This window comes from Lithobates pipiens, unplaced genomic scaffold, assembly GCF_037356315.1.
Source record: "Lithobates pipiens isolate NorthernLeopardFrog02 unplaced genomic scaffold, aLitPip1_a1.2 Scaffold_19, whole genome shotgun sequence".
Classification (NCBI taxonomy): domain Eukaryota; kingdom Metazoa; phylum Chordata; class Amphibia; order Anura; family Ranidae; genus Lithobates; species Lithobates pipiens.
The window spans coordinates 584,411,366-584,425,346 of NW_027507764.1; the positions used below are offsets into that span (position 1 = coordinate 584,411,366).

The 13,981-nt window shown below is 48.8% G+C and overlaps 1 protein-coding gene across 3 annotated transcripts in view; it reads left to right on the forward strand.

Moving 5' to 3' along the window:
• The first annotated feature begins 304 nt into the window (after nt 1–304).
• Nucleotides 305–13,981, forward strand: part of LOC143997729 (E3 ubiquitin-protein ligase TRIM39-like) — a 59,785-nt gene continuing 46,108 nt past the window's right edge. Inside the window, exon 1 of one of the 3 annotated variants that reach the window (XM_077493514.1) lies at nt 305–776. The gene's annotated coding sequence lies outside the window, so the exon portion shown is untranslated. Of the gene's footprint in view, nt 777–1,573; nt 1,736–13,981 lie in introns of those variants that run through there. The other 2 variants (XM_077493512.1, XM_077493513.1) reach the window with 2 other exon arrangements.

A 13,981-nucleotide genomic window follows, 5' to 3' on the forward strand; every position in this document is an offset into this window, starting at 1 on the left:
GACAGTAATTGGGGGAGATCCTCGTTGATGCAGTAAACTGCTCGGTGCCCTACTGGGGAGGGGCGACACCATGTTTTACTGCACCGGGTGACACCAACCCAAGTGCTAAAGGGATGATCTCCATGGCTCTGATGACCGTCTTGAAATAAAGAATAATCTTCTATTTTTGGGATATGGGATGGAATGAGACATGCGAATATCTTCTGATCTGTGCTGATCAGAAGGAGAAGGATCTGGTTTCTCTGCCAGATACCTCTGTGGAGTTGAAGAGAGGATTGTATACAGACTGAGGGGAGGGGAGATCCCTAACTGCAGAGGAAGAATGTGGTTTCTATTGTACTGTTACAGCAGAGACTCCTGAGGTGTCCTGGGAGGGATTGGAGGACGGGAAGCAGCAGGAGGTGAGAACGAGGCCTGGAACTCAGAAATAGACTGGAGGATTCTGAGAGGAGGTGAGAACGAGGCCTGGAACTCAGAAATAGACTAGAGGACGCAGAGAGGAGGTGAGAACGAGGCCTGGAACTCAGAAATAGACTGGAAGACGCAGAGAGGAGGAGAGAACAAGGCCTGGAATTCAAAAATAGACTGGAGGACACCGGGAGGAGGTGAGAACGAGGCCTGAAGCTCAGAAATAGACTGGAGGACACCAAGAGCAGATGAGAACGAGGCCTGAAACACGGAAGTCTGGGACACGGAAGTCTGGGGCTCCAACATGCTGGGACTGTACTGAAGTGCAGACAATAATTGCATTCTAATCCAGCCAGTCTACAGAACTGGTAAGAGATCTGGAGATATGTATACAATATTGTATATTATTGAGCCAGTGGCTATGGAGGAAAGGATTTCTGTGCACGATATAGAAAATGTAACCTGAAATGGTGAGAAATCTCATGATAAGAAGCTGAAATGGTTCCTTTCCAGAGTTTTCTAATGTTGTTCTTCCTTCAATAGGATTGATTCACTAGAAGGGAGTTGTTATAATATTCTACGTAGCACTGTCAGGAGACTAAAGCCCCGTACACACTATCAGATTGTCTGCTGAGTTTTTCCTTCAGATTTACCAAAACCACATAATATGAGGTCAAACCATAGGAGTTTCAATGTGTATGCAATCAGGCAGGCCCTTCTACTACATGGTTTTGGTAAATCTGAAGGAAAAACTCAGCAGACAATCTGATAGTGTGTACGGGGCTTTATACAGCTAATGCTCATGCTTGTGCTTGTTTTCGCACAGCTAATGCTCATTCCCGTGCAGCTAATGCACGTGTACCAACACACACACAGGCTCAAGCTACCATCCAGTGTGCGCTGACACCTAGGCGCATTTATTTGCACCAGCGCACACACATCCACGGGAATTGGCACCAAGCTGCATATTTAAAGCGGTAGTAAACCGCTGAAAAAAGAAAAACAAAACAAACTAAAAACCCTGCAAGACAATAACATAATGTGCTAGTATGCAATGCATACTAGCACATTATGAAATGCTTACCTTAGAACGAGGCCCCCCGCAGCGCGCCCCGGTCACCGCTGAGGGAGCTGACCTGTTCCCCCTGCATTTCTTCCGGGTTTGCTGGCTCCGGCGCTGTGAGTGGCCTGAGCTGAGATGACGTTGTGCGCAGGAGTCCTCTGTTCCGGCAAGGAGCTCTGAATTTCCGGCACCATCCACCGGACATCAACGGCTGCATGCAGGGTGAATATCTACAGGTTTAGGAGATATAAATTTTACCTACAGGTAAGCCTTATTATCCACTTCAATACAGGGCTTTTATACATCCTTCCTTACCAGACCAATTTTTAGCTTTCAGCACTCTCACACTTTGAATGACAATTACTCAGTCATGCTACACTCCACCCAAACCAAATTTGTATCATTTTTTTTCTCACAAGCTTTCTTTTGGTGGTATTTAATTACTGCTGGGTTTTAAATTTTTTTGCAATATAAGCGTATTTAGTTTCTATTGTAAAATTTTGCAAATAAAACATTTTTCTTCATAAATGTGGGCCAAATGTATACTAGACATAGGCGCCGTCAATAAATTTGTTTCGTTCTGTTCCGTTACGATTCGTATTAAAATTAATTCGTACTTCGTATTTCGTGTCCGAAATTCAGTTTCGTTTCGTACGAAATACGAATTTCCGTTAGGTTCGTTAATTTGTATGAACGACGTTCGTTACGATGAATTTAAAGGCAAAAATATACCTCAATATGACAGTCGATGCTGATGGAAGTTTGGTTTTTATCCGAAATACAAAATTCCGTTGAATTACGAAGTTTCATTAGATGAGAAAGAGAGAAGCGGATTGTCTGCCATGCACCGCTGGTCCAGTTTGCGCCTGCTCCTCCTGGGGTTGCTTATTATGAGGGGCTCCCACCATCCCTGTGCTATGCTGACTTCCTCCTGGGGCTGCTTATTATGAGGGGCTCCCACCATCCCTGTGCTATGCTGACTTCCTCCTGGGGCTGCTTATTATGAGGGCCTCCCACCATCCCTGACTTCCTCCTGGGGCTGTACCTCACAGCACAGGGATGGTGTGAGCCCCTCATAATAAGCAGCCCCAGGAGGAAGTCATCACAGCACAGGGATGGTGGGAGCCCCTCATAATAAGCAGCCCAGGAGGAAGTCAGCATAGCACAGGGATGGTGGGAGCCCCTCATAATAAGCAGCCCCAGGAGGAAGTCATCACAGCACAGGGATGGTGGGAGCCCCTCATAATAAGCAGCCCCAGGAGGAAGTCAGCACAGCACAGGGATGGTGGGAGCCCCTCATAATAAGCAGCCCCAGGAGGAAGTCAGCACAGGGATGGTGGGAGCCCCTCATAATAAGCAGCCCCAGGAGGAAGTCAGCACAGCACAGGGATGGTGGGAGCCCCTCATAATAAGCAGCCCAGGAGGAAGTCAGCATAGCACAGGAATGGTGGGAGCCCCTCATAATAAGCAGCCCCAGGAGGAAGTCAGCACAGCACAGGAATGGTGGGAGCCCCTCATAATAAGCAGCCCCAGGAGGAAGTCAGCACAGCACAGGGATGGTGGGAGCCCCTCATAATAAGCAGCCCCAGGAGGAAGTCAGCATAGCACAGGGATGGTGAGAGCCCCTCATAATAAGCAGCCCCAGGAGAAAGTCAGCACAGGGATGGTGGGAGCCCCTCATAATGAGCACAGCAGAGGTACAGCCCCAGGAGGAAGTCAGGGATGGTGGGAGCCCCTCATAATAAGCAACCCCAGGAGGAAGTCAGCATAGCACAGGGATGGTGGGAGCCCCTCATAATAAGCATAATGACTGAGTTTTTGTCGAATCCGTCGATGCGACGACAACTGATCCGAAATTCGTAAACAAAAATTCGTATTGCGTACAGAATTCGGACGCACGGCAATTCGTATTTCGGGTCCTCCCGGACGTAAGAATTTTGGGAAATTAGTACGAATTTGAGATTCGTGCGAAACGAATCGTACATGTCTAATGTATACTGCTACATATCTTTAGTAAAAATAACCCAAATAAGTGTATATTATTTGGTCTCTGTGAAAGTTATATCGTCTAAAAGCTATGGTGCAAATCATTGAAAAATTATCACATCTGATCACACCTGATGCACTGAAGGCCTATCTCATTTCTTGAGACCCTAACAAGCCAGGAAAGTACAAATACCCCCCCAAATTACCCCATTTTGGAAAGCAGACATTCCAAGGTATTTAGTAATAGGCATGGTGAGTTTTGTGAAGTTGTAATTTTTTACCACAATTCTTGGGAAAATTATAATTTTTTTTTTTTGCACAAAATTGTCATAATAACAAGTTATTTCTCTCACACAGCACATGCATACTTGCAATGACACCCCAAAATACATTCTGCTACTCCTCCTGAGTATAGTGATACCACATGTGTGAGACTTTTACACAGCCTGGCCACATACAGAGGTCTAACATCCAAGTAGCACCGTCAGGCATTCTACGAGCATAAATTGCACATCTCATTTGATGACAACCTATCACAATTTTGAAGGCCCTGGAGCACCAGGTCAGTGGAAACGCCCACAAAATCACCCCATTTTGGAAAGCTAATACCCCAACGTATAATCTATGAGGCATAATGAGTCTTTTGAATGGTTCATTTTTTTCCAGAAGCTTTTGGAACTGTGGAAAAAAATAAAAACTCATTTCTTTTTTACATAAAGTTGTCCATTTATAAGATATTTATAACACATAGCATGTATATAGCAAAAATGACACCCCAAAATACATTCTGCTACTCCTCCTGAGTATGGCGATACCACATGTGTGAGACTTTTACACAGCCTGGTCACATACAGAGGCCCAACATTGAAGTAGCACCGTCAGGCGTTCTACATGCATAAATTGCACATCTCATTTCTCAACCACCTATTACATTTTTGAAGGCCCTGGAGCACCAGGACAATGGAAACGCTCACTAAATGATTTTGGAAAGCTAACACCCCAACGTATAATCTATGAGGCATAATTAGTCTTTTGAATGGTTAATTTTTTTCCCAAAGTTTTTGGAATATGTGGAAAAAAAATCAAAACGCATTTTTTTTTTCTACAAAGTTGTCCATTTATAAGATATTTCCAACACCTAGCATGTACATAGCAAAACTGACACCCCAAAATGCATTCTTCTCCCGAGTATGGCGATACCACATATGTGAGACTTTTACACAGCCTGGCCACATACAGAGGCCCAACATTAAAGCAGCACCGTCAGGTGTTCTAGGAGCATAAATTACACACATAAATTCCTGCCAACCTATCACATTGTTGAAGGCCCTTCATATTTCTAGCACATAGCATGTACATACCAATTACAAACCAAAATACATTCTGCTGAGCAAAGGGTAAAGAAAAGATTACCTGCGGTTTTAGTAGTGCAGTGGTCCACAGAGGAGAGCATCGGTCCAGGCAGCGGGCAGGAACATGGACAGCGACAGCAAATCAGGCAGCAGGCAGGAATAGTCAGGTAGAGATGTTGGCAGCACAGCCAATGCATTGGTCCAGATAGCAGGCAGGGATGTGGTCAGCAGAAGCAAAAGGATCAAAGGATCGTCCAAGCAGCAGGCAGGAATACTGTCCATAGTACATGCAGCAGGCAGAGGTATGGTCAGCACAGCCAGAGTATTTGTCCAGGGAGCAGGCAGGACCATCAAACTTAGGGCATCGGTGAGGAAAGAATGGGGACAGAGTAGAGGCTTCTCCCACCCAAATCACTTTGAAGCCTCCGGACAACCAGACCCTGTTCTGGGAGCACAAAAAAACAAAAACTGGTTTTCCGAACTCCGAACACTATTCTGGAACCCCTCACATATGTGAGACCCCTGTGTAGCAGGGTCAAAGATCAGTCCAAGGGGCAGGCAAAAACATGGTCAACAGGCCAAGGTCAGTGCAGGTAAAAGGCAGAAATAGAAGGTAGGCAGAGGCATAGTCGATACAGTCCAGGGTAAGTTCCCTTGAAAGGCAGAAACATGGCGGATAAACAATGCAGACGGTAGGCAGAGGCATAGTCGAGAAACAGGCCAGGGTCAGTTCACACGGAAGACAATGATATGGTTGGTTGAGGCAGGGAAATATTCATGATGGAAATTGAAAACGGGGAAATGGCAGTATTAGAAATATGGGGGCTAATAGTTTTCCACAGTGTGGTATCGCCTGAAACATTGTCCGATGCAAAGGCCAGCTTGGGAGGGACAGTCTGAACAATGGAAGCTGGTGTCTTTCCTAATTCCTCTTTTGGTGCACACCCGTCATTTTTTTGGGTGTTGTCTTCCGGATCCTGATGGTGGAATGTGGTCTGGAAAATGACGCTCATGTGGTCTGCTACCAGAATCCGAGTGAATGTTTTCAGGGGGGGAATCTTGTTGGTAGATCAGGGAAGTGACAATGTCTTCAATATACTTTATGAAGGTGGTGGGTGGTGTTTCTGTTGATTTTTGGTAGACGATAAAAGAATTTAAAAGGGCCAAATGAAAAAAGTATATTGCGATTTTTTTTTTTTTTTTCTTGTTGAAAGATAGGGCTGCAACATCTGGTCATTTAAATCCGCCCCCCCCCCCCCCGCCCATGAATATATTATAATCGCTGATACAGGAAGGCTTGCGAACGGGACTGCGTCTTCTGTAAAGTTCCACCGAGGTGCCATTGTGGATGGTAGGCATCATGTACACGTCTTTCCTATCCCTCCACTTCACAGCCAACACTTCCTCGTTCCTCAAGCTTGCCGGTTTCCCCCTTTGAATGGTTGTGGCGACAAGACACCATGGGAAGCCCTTTCGGTTTTTCCTTGTACCACAGGCCAAAGTTTTTTTTTTTTTTTTTTTTTTAAGATACCCCTTTTGGAGGAGTGGGAATGTCAACTCCCAATCTATCTTTCCACTTATTCCCATGTAGGATGGACACTCAGGGGGCTTGAGCTGGGAATCTATGCCTACGTACACGCGGAATGAGTGCACATAAACGGTGGCGCTTTCGCAGAGCTTGTTCAAGCCATACCTCACTCTCTTACTGGGGATATATTGCTTGGTTTCCAGCCGGCCTGTGAAATGGATCAGGGATTCGTCCACACATATTTTTTTGTCACGGACATAAATTTCGGAAAACTTCTTGGAAAAAAAATTAATTAAGGGACGAATTTTATATAGTTTGTCAAAGTTTGGGTGATTTCGGGGGCACTTTAAGTTGTCATCTATTTATCCATTTGGGAAAAACCCGCAGTGTTGACCTGCACACCTGGCTGTGCTGTAAAAGGGGGGACCCTTTGGTAGAAGGCAGCCACAATGGGTTTGCCAAGCCTTCTGGAAGCTGGGTTTGGGCCCTAATTCTTTGGCGTGCACTGGGCCTTTCCTCCTGGGGTCTAGCAGCGCTTGTACCGGGCCTCTCCTCCTGGGGTCTACCGCTGTTGGCACTGCTGGTAGCTGCCTGGTGTTCAGACCGTCTTCTTTGAGGACGGACTGCTTCCCCCTCCAATTCGGATCCTGATGTGCTGCCTTCAGGGCGCTCATATTCCGAAACAGAATCGGAAACAGAACTGAGCGGTGAGAGCTCCTCGTTGCTCTCATCGGTCAGATTGAGTATTTGGTATGCCTCTTCTAGGGTGTACACCTTTCTGGACATAGTGGCTGTAGGTACTCTGGTGGCAGGTGGTGAGGTGGCGGGTACTCTGGTGGTGAGGTGGCTGGTATTCTGGTGAGGTGGCGGGTACTCTGGTGGCAGGTGGGGAGGTGGCGGGTACTCTGGTGGTACTCTGTTGGCAGGTGGTGAGGTGGCGGGTACTCTGGTGGCAGGTACTCTGGTAGTACTCTGGTGGCAGGTGGTGAGGTGGCGGGTACTCTGGGGGGCAGGTACTCCTGGTGACGGGTACTCTTTATTTAGGGGGGGCAATCTGGACACATACTGGTGTACAGTAATGGTAACTCACTGTTAGCTGATCTCCTCCACACTGGATCGGTGTGTGACGAGGAGAACCCAGCAACAGGAGTAACAAACACCTTTTGTTTACATTTAGTGACAGGCTGTCATTGGACACAGCCAGTCACTAAATAGCCAATTTCATTGGCTTTTTACACTGATCAGGGCTGGGCTGTATCTAAGGGAAAAGCTTCAGCCCTACACAGCTCCTCCCACAGGATCGCGCACGTGTGCCGTGCACGCCCATTTCCCGGATATAGATATGCAGTGCTGGCTAGTGATGGATCACAGCCGGTAAAGCTGCTCCGCCGCTCGCTGATGCCACTTCAGTACCCCCATTGGGGAAGGGCTGTGTCCCAGGGACACACCGGATCCCCGATCGCCGCTCTGCGGGCCCCCGGGGGCCCGCAGTAGCGGCGGAGAGCCGAGGACGTCATATGACACCCACCCAGGATGGGAGATCCCATCTGTGGCTGTCATTTGACTATGGCTGGGTAATGAAGTGGTTATAGGCCTTATTATAGGCTTACCTGTAGGTAAGTGACTGAGTGGGCAATACAACTTGTATGATATATATATATATATATATATATATATATATATATATATATATATATATATATATTTATGGTGTAGAGCCCTCTGACCGATACGGATAAGGATGACAGACAAGGATAACATAAACTCGCTTACTTGAAATGGACCTGAAAGTGTGCCTTGGTCTAACGTACGGTATACCAAAATAAGGGGGCATACCTTAAAATGAAATAAATATGAAATGGGTGAAATGAGTACTCATATGAGGAGTGTGCTAGAGTAAAGGCCTGATAAAAGGGGCGGGTGGGCGGGTATCGCGCACTGGAACCGACGAGGAAGGATGGGCGAACGGCTGCTTATATACCACCGGGCTCCACCCATAATTTCAGGCCACCATACTGGCCTTTCTATTTATGGTGTAGAGCCCTCTGACCGATACGGATAAGGATGACAGACAAGGATAACATAAACTCGCTTACTTGAAATGGACCTGAAAGTGTGCCTTGGTCTAACGTACGGTATACCAAAATAAGGGGGCAAAACACTCAGGTAGGGGAAGCATTTTATTGAACACAGACTGTTACTGGGTAAGCTTGACAAAGGCCTGGGCCATCTCAATCTGCGGATTGGGTACGTAACGTGCAAAACAGCAGGACTTCCATCTACCCAACTTTTTAATAACATGGACCGGGACCCCTTGGCGGGAGGCTGTTGAAGCTGCCCCGATGCGAAACGAATGTCCTGAGTAGTGCGCAGGATTGAGGTGAAGGATGCCCAGGAGTATCCTGACATGCTCCATGAACTGGGCTGCGTTGAGAGGTTTTGAGTGAAAGGGTAGAAGTGGGCCAGTCCCTGGTTGATCGGCCAAAAGGGTCAACAAGCGGGAGAGGACAGTAACCGGACACCAGCGGTTGTAGGTCTTATAGAAATGTATGTCCGTCCCTGGGCCAAGCTGCTGTGTCTTGGAAACCGCTAAGTGCAAGATGAAGTGGTCCTCGAACCTGACTAGATGGTGCTTGCACAGCATACGTGCCGAGGGGCTACTGCAGGTAAACTCGCCTGGGCGCAGGAAGCCGTAGAAGGCCAGATGTATGGCTGCTTGCAGGACGACACTGACATGGAGACCGAAAGGTGAAGAGGCCAAAATGTCTGACATGTCCCTGAACACTTCGCCTGTGATGGGCAGCCGTTTGACGCTGGAAACTGGCCGACGTTTCTGAATGCCGCGCATGAGAGCCCGGACGGCGTGAAAGGTAAATAAGGAGGGTTTGGTAGGGTCCTGGAGGGACGTGAAGTGTTGTACCCCGGCCAAGTACAACCGGATTGTGTTGAAGGATAATGCCAAGTCCGAATGGCAGTAGGAAAGGAAGGCAAGGACTTGTTTGACCCGGGAGGACTCTGTATTGTGAGATGATGTGAAGCGACTAAAGGCCCTCCAGGCCGACTGATAGGCCTTGCGGGTATTGTCTGAGAGGGAGTGATCGATGAGTTGCGTTGCTGCTGACAAGTGTGGGGCTAATCCAAGATCAGTTGAGACCAGTCCGGGATAGCTGCTGATGTTAGTTCGGCTCCGGGTACCTGATTAAAAAATGAAACAAAGTTAAAGCGGGAGAGAGCATCCGCCGCCTGATTAAATTTGCCGGGAACAAAGGAACAATGAAGGTTGAACTGAAACAATAATGAGAGCTGAGTCAGTCGCCGCAGGAAGGACATAATCTGTAGAGACCTGGACCTGCCTTTATTAACAATCTCCGCAGTGGCCAGGTTATCTGTAGAAAAGACCACCGTCTGGCCCGACCAGCTGCGGCCCCAGGTATGTGCAGCGGCTACAATGGGATATAGCTCAAACAGGGAGGACGTCTCAGTGAAGCCAGGAATAGCCAGTATCTGTGGAGGCCAGGGGGCTGCGAGCCAGAGGTTGCCAAAGATCGCTGCAAAGCCCGTGGAGGCCGCCGCGTCGGTCACCACCCGAGGTGAAAGGGCGGACACGGAGGGGACGAACAGGGACACTCCGTTCCAAGAAGATAAGAATTCCTCCCACATGGCTAGGTCTGCCATAGCCGCGGAATCCAGGCTGAGTACTTGCTCCGGGTCCTGAGAGTGGGATAACAAGGCTAACAGGCGTGACACGAACGAGCGCCCCTGGGGGATGATGCGCATAGCAAAATTAAGCATACCAAGAAGGGACTGAAGTTGTCTCTTGGTACAAGTTCTGGCATGAGTGAAGTCCCTCAGGACCGTCCTGATGCGGGTCAGTTTATCCGGGGGAAGGCTGGCCTGCATAGTGTTGGTGTCTAGGCTGACCCCGAGGAAGGTGATAGCCTGCGACGGACCCTCCACCTTGTGCTCGGCGATGGGGACATTAAGATTATTGAAGACTACCCTCAACTTACCCAGATCTCGTGGAGGAGAGCCGGGTGGCTCTATCAGCAGGAAGTCATCCAGATAATGAATGACTTCCTGACACTGGGCTACGTGTAACAGGATCCAAGCAAGAGCCTGCGCGAAGGTGTCGAAGAGCCAAGGACTACTTTTGGACCCGAACGTGAGTTTAGTGGCAAAGTAGTACCGCTGCCTCCACTTGACTCCATGCCAGCACCAGAGGGACGGATGGATGGGAAGAAGTTTAAAAGCGTTTGAGATGTCGGCTTTGGAAAGCCAGGTACCTGTGCCTGTTTTAAGAATGGCCTGGATGGCCATGTCTACTGATGCATATTTAAGGGAGAATTCCTCAGAGGGAATAAGGGAATTGAGGCTGGGAACCGTGGAGGAATGAGGCGCTGACAAATCATAAACCAATCTGAGTTTATTAGAGAACTTGCCCTTGACAAGCCCAATAGGGCTGACTCGCCAGGTGCTGAAAGGGGGCTGTTCAAAAGGGCCGATGACAAAGTCCTGATCTAGCTCAGATTGCAGTAGTTGGTCGATGGCTAGTTCATCCGTGGCTGCTGACCGTAGGTTCTGGCATTCATGCGTGCAGTGAGGGAGAGAGACAAGTCCAGTGTGAAAGCCGTCTGTGAAGCCCTGGACGAGGAAGGTGGACAGTGAGGGGGTAGGATGACTGGAAAGGTAGACACTAAGCCATGCGACATTGAGCCGGCTCAGTCAGGACCTTTTGAGCTGCTTGACCTCACACATGAGCCGGGGGTGAGCTCTATGGCACTGGGTGCACACATGGAGCAGCCTACACTGACTGAAGTTACACGACCCGCTGTTGTAGTTGTTGCAGATCGGAGCACCGCCCATGGTCTTAACTGGGCGCCCTAGCTTATCGGTCTGTGGCGGGCGAGTTGGTGCTTGCAGGCTCTGAGCGGTACCCGAGGTAGATGGACCGTCGAAGGGAGAGGCTGCCACTGAGGTAGCGCACCAGGCCGCAGTATGTGTTGCTGACTGGCATATTGCACACAGAGGAGACCGTAGCCCCGCGAAGTGGCGGCAAAACAGTTCGGTGTCCATGGTGCTCCAGTCCGTAGGGGTCTGGAACTGGGAGAGCCTGGCAGCTGCTCTAGCGGAGAAGGAGCGGTGATAGTCATAGAATGAAAACCCGCCGTACTTGTACCCCAGGTCAACTACCACATGGAGGTACCGATCTAGCTCCTCCCTTCTGCCAGGGGAGGCTGAGCAAATGATATCCCTCATCATGCCGAAGGCCAGGGAAAACTCGGTGATAGAGAGTTTCCTGTCTAGTCTGGGATCCTTGGCCTTGAGGACCACTGATACGTCCCCCCAAGTATACGCCTTATTCTCTGCCAGCTCGTGAATCGAGATCAGAAGAGAAGCCAAGTTGACGTCCTTGCCCTCTAATATATCTTTTCTGATGTTTGCTGACACCAAATGAGATGGGTACACTATTGGTGCACCTCCGGAGATACCTGCGGGAAGACTAACAGCTGGCTGGGATGCTGGCTCTGGCGGAGAAACAGAGGGGTGGGTCTCGAGGAGGGCCACACGGCCCTGTAGATCAGACATCGAGGTAGTGAGGGACGACACCAGGGTGTGGAGCTGCGAGATAGAGGAGGCGATGGAGCCCAATGAGGCCTGCTGAGCCGAAGCCTCCACCACCGCGGGGGGAGGAAACAGGAGCCGGAAAAGCTCTGCCTTTCTGGCTGTTGCTGGAAAGGGGACGCCCCTGCGTCTCAGCTCGGCTGTCAGCCTGGGAATGGTCCATGCTCTGAAGGCCCTTTGACTGCCGTTTTCTGAAACGGATGGGGATAATGGAGCCGTGAGGTCCTCGCTGTCAGCCTGGGACATGGTAACAGAACGTGGGTCTGATGAGGCTACGCCCTCTGATCCGGGTTTTCTCCTAATACGGACCTACAAGGGGTGACATGGATTATAACTGGTTGGAGACTCCTACAAAAATACCTGTTTTAAGGAAGGATGCTTGCTGAAGGGCGTTTTTTCCCCCTAGATGATTTATGCTTACCGAAGGAGGCACCGTCCGACCAGGTGCAGGCTGGACCTACTGAACTCGACTGACCTGAGGAGATGAAGGTGAAGTTTTTTGTTTGAGACTCGCACTTGATGAAGGCTAGCTAACAGTGGAGGTGAGACTTCAGACATGAGATGGAAAATGACACCAATGAAAGAAACAGATGAAATTTCTCTTCTCTTCCCCCCTACCCCCTTTATTATATATATATTTTCCCCCCTCTTTTCCTTTTTTTTTTTTTTGTGAAATGAGGCTGACGAGCAAGGGCCCCCCGATAGGAATCCAACATTGAAGAATCAACTGGACTCGAAGCGGGAAGCGATACGTGACCGTGAAATGAGTAAATCTGCCATGACAGAGATCCGAATCGCCATGCCACAGACTTGCGACCGAGCACGAAACGGAAACTGGAGCATGTACTGAAATTAGGCCAATCCTGGGGCACGCCGGGACGAATTGGATCGTAAATGTGATTAATTCGTACCGGAACGTGATAGGTGAAATGAAATGAAACCCATGACAAAGACTGGAATCAGAAGACGAGCCCATGCACCTAACAGATGAATCCTGTCTTTGGAGCATGTACTGAAATGAGGCGTAGCAGCTGGGCACACCGGGACGAATCGGTGCATCCAATAAATGCAACAAGATTCGAATCGGAGCGTAATAAGTGACAGAAATGATATCCCATGACAGAGACAGGAATCAACGACTGGACTGATGGTAGCAACAAAGAATCCGTCTCTGGCGCATGTACTGAAATGAGGCGTAGCAGCTGGGCACACCAGAATGAATCGGTGCATAACAATATGCGACAGGATTCAAATTGGAGTGTAATAAGTGACAGAAATGATGTCCCATGACAGAGACAGGATTCAAGGACTGATCTGTAGGTTTACAAGAGAATCCGTCTCTGGGGCATGTACCGAAATGAGGCGTAGCAGCTGGGCGCACCAGGACGAATCAGTGCATAGAGAAATGCGACAAGACTCGATTTGGAGCGTAATAAGTGACAGAAATGGTATGCCATGACAAAGACAAGAATCGGGGACCGTGCGTGATCCTGCGAGTGATTCAGTCTCTGGAGCATGTACAGAAATGAGGCCGAACCCTGGGGCACTTCAAAGCGAATCGGTGCACCGGAGGTGCGACAGGATTCGCGCCGGAGCGCGACTAGTGACAGAAATGATTTTGAGACAGTAGAAATGACTGGGACTGAAATGAATGAAACGAGATGACAAATGAGACACATAACACAATTGCATAAATGAAGAGACATATTCGAACTGGAGTGGACCAAGCGAAACGTGCGGACTGTTTGCCTTGTCGTAACAAGCAGTCGGCTGTGAGTCGAACGATTCGACCGCTACAAATAGAAATGCTCGGGCAGTCGAACGATTTCGACTGCCGTACCTGCGAATGAATCGCCTGACGTGGCAAAATCGAACGTGTCGAATGATGATAACGACTACATCGAAAGTAGAACATAGTGACATGCGTACGAGGCCACCGAAAACATTCGATATGAAAGGCCCGAGCGGCTCGTGAGTATAAGCATGATGACGGTACATCGAAAACATAATGAAAAGAGGGTG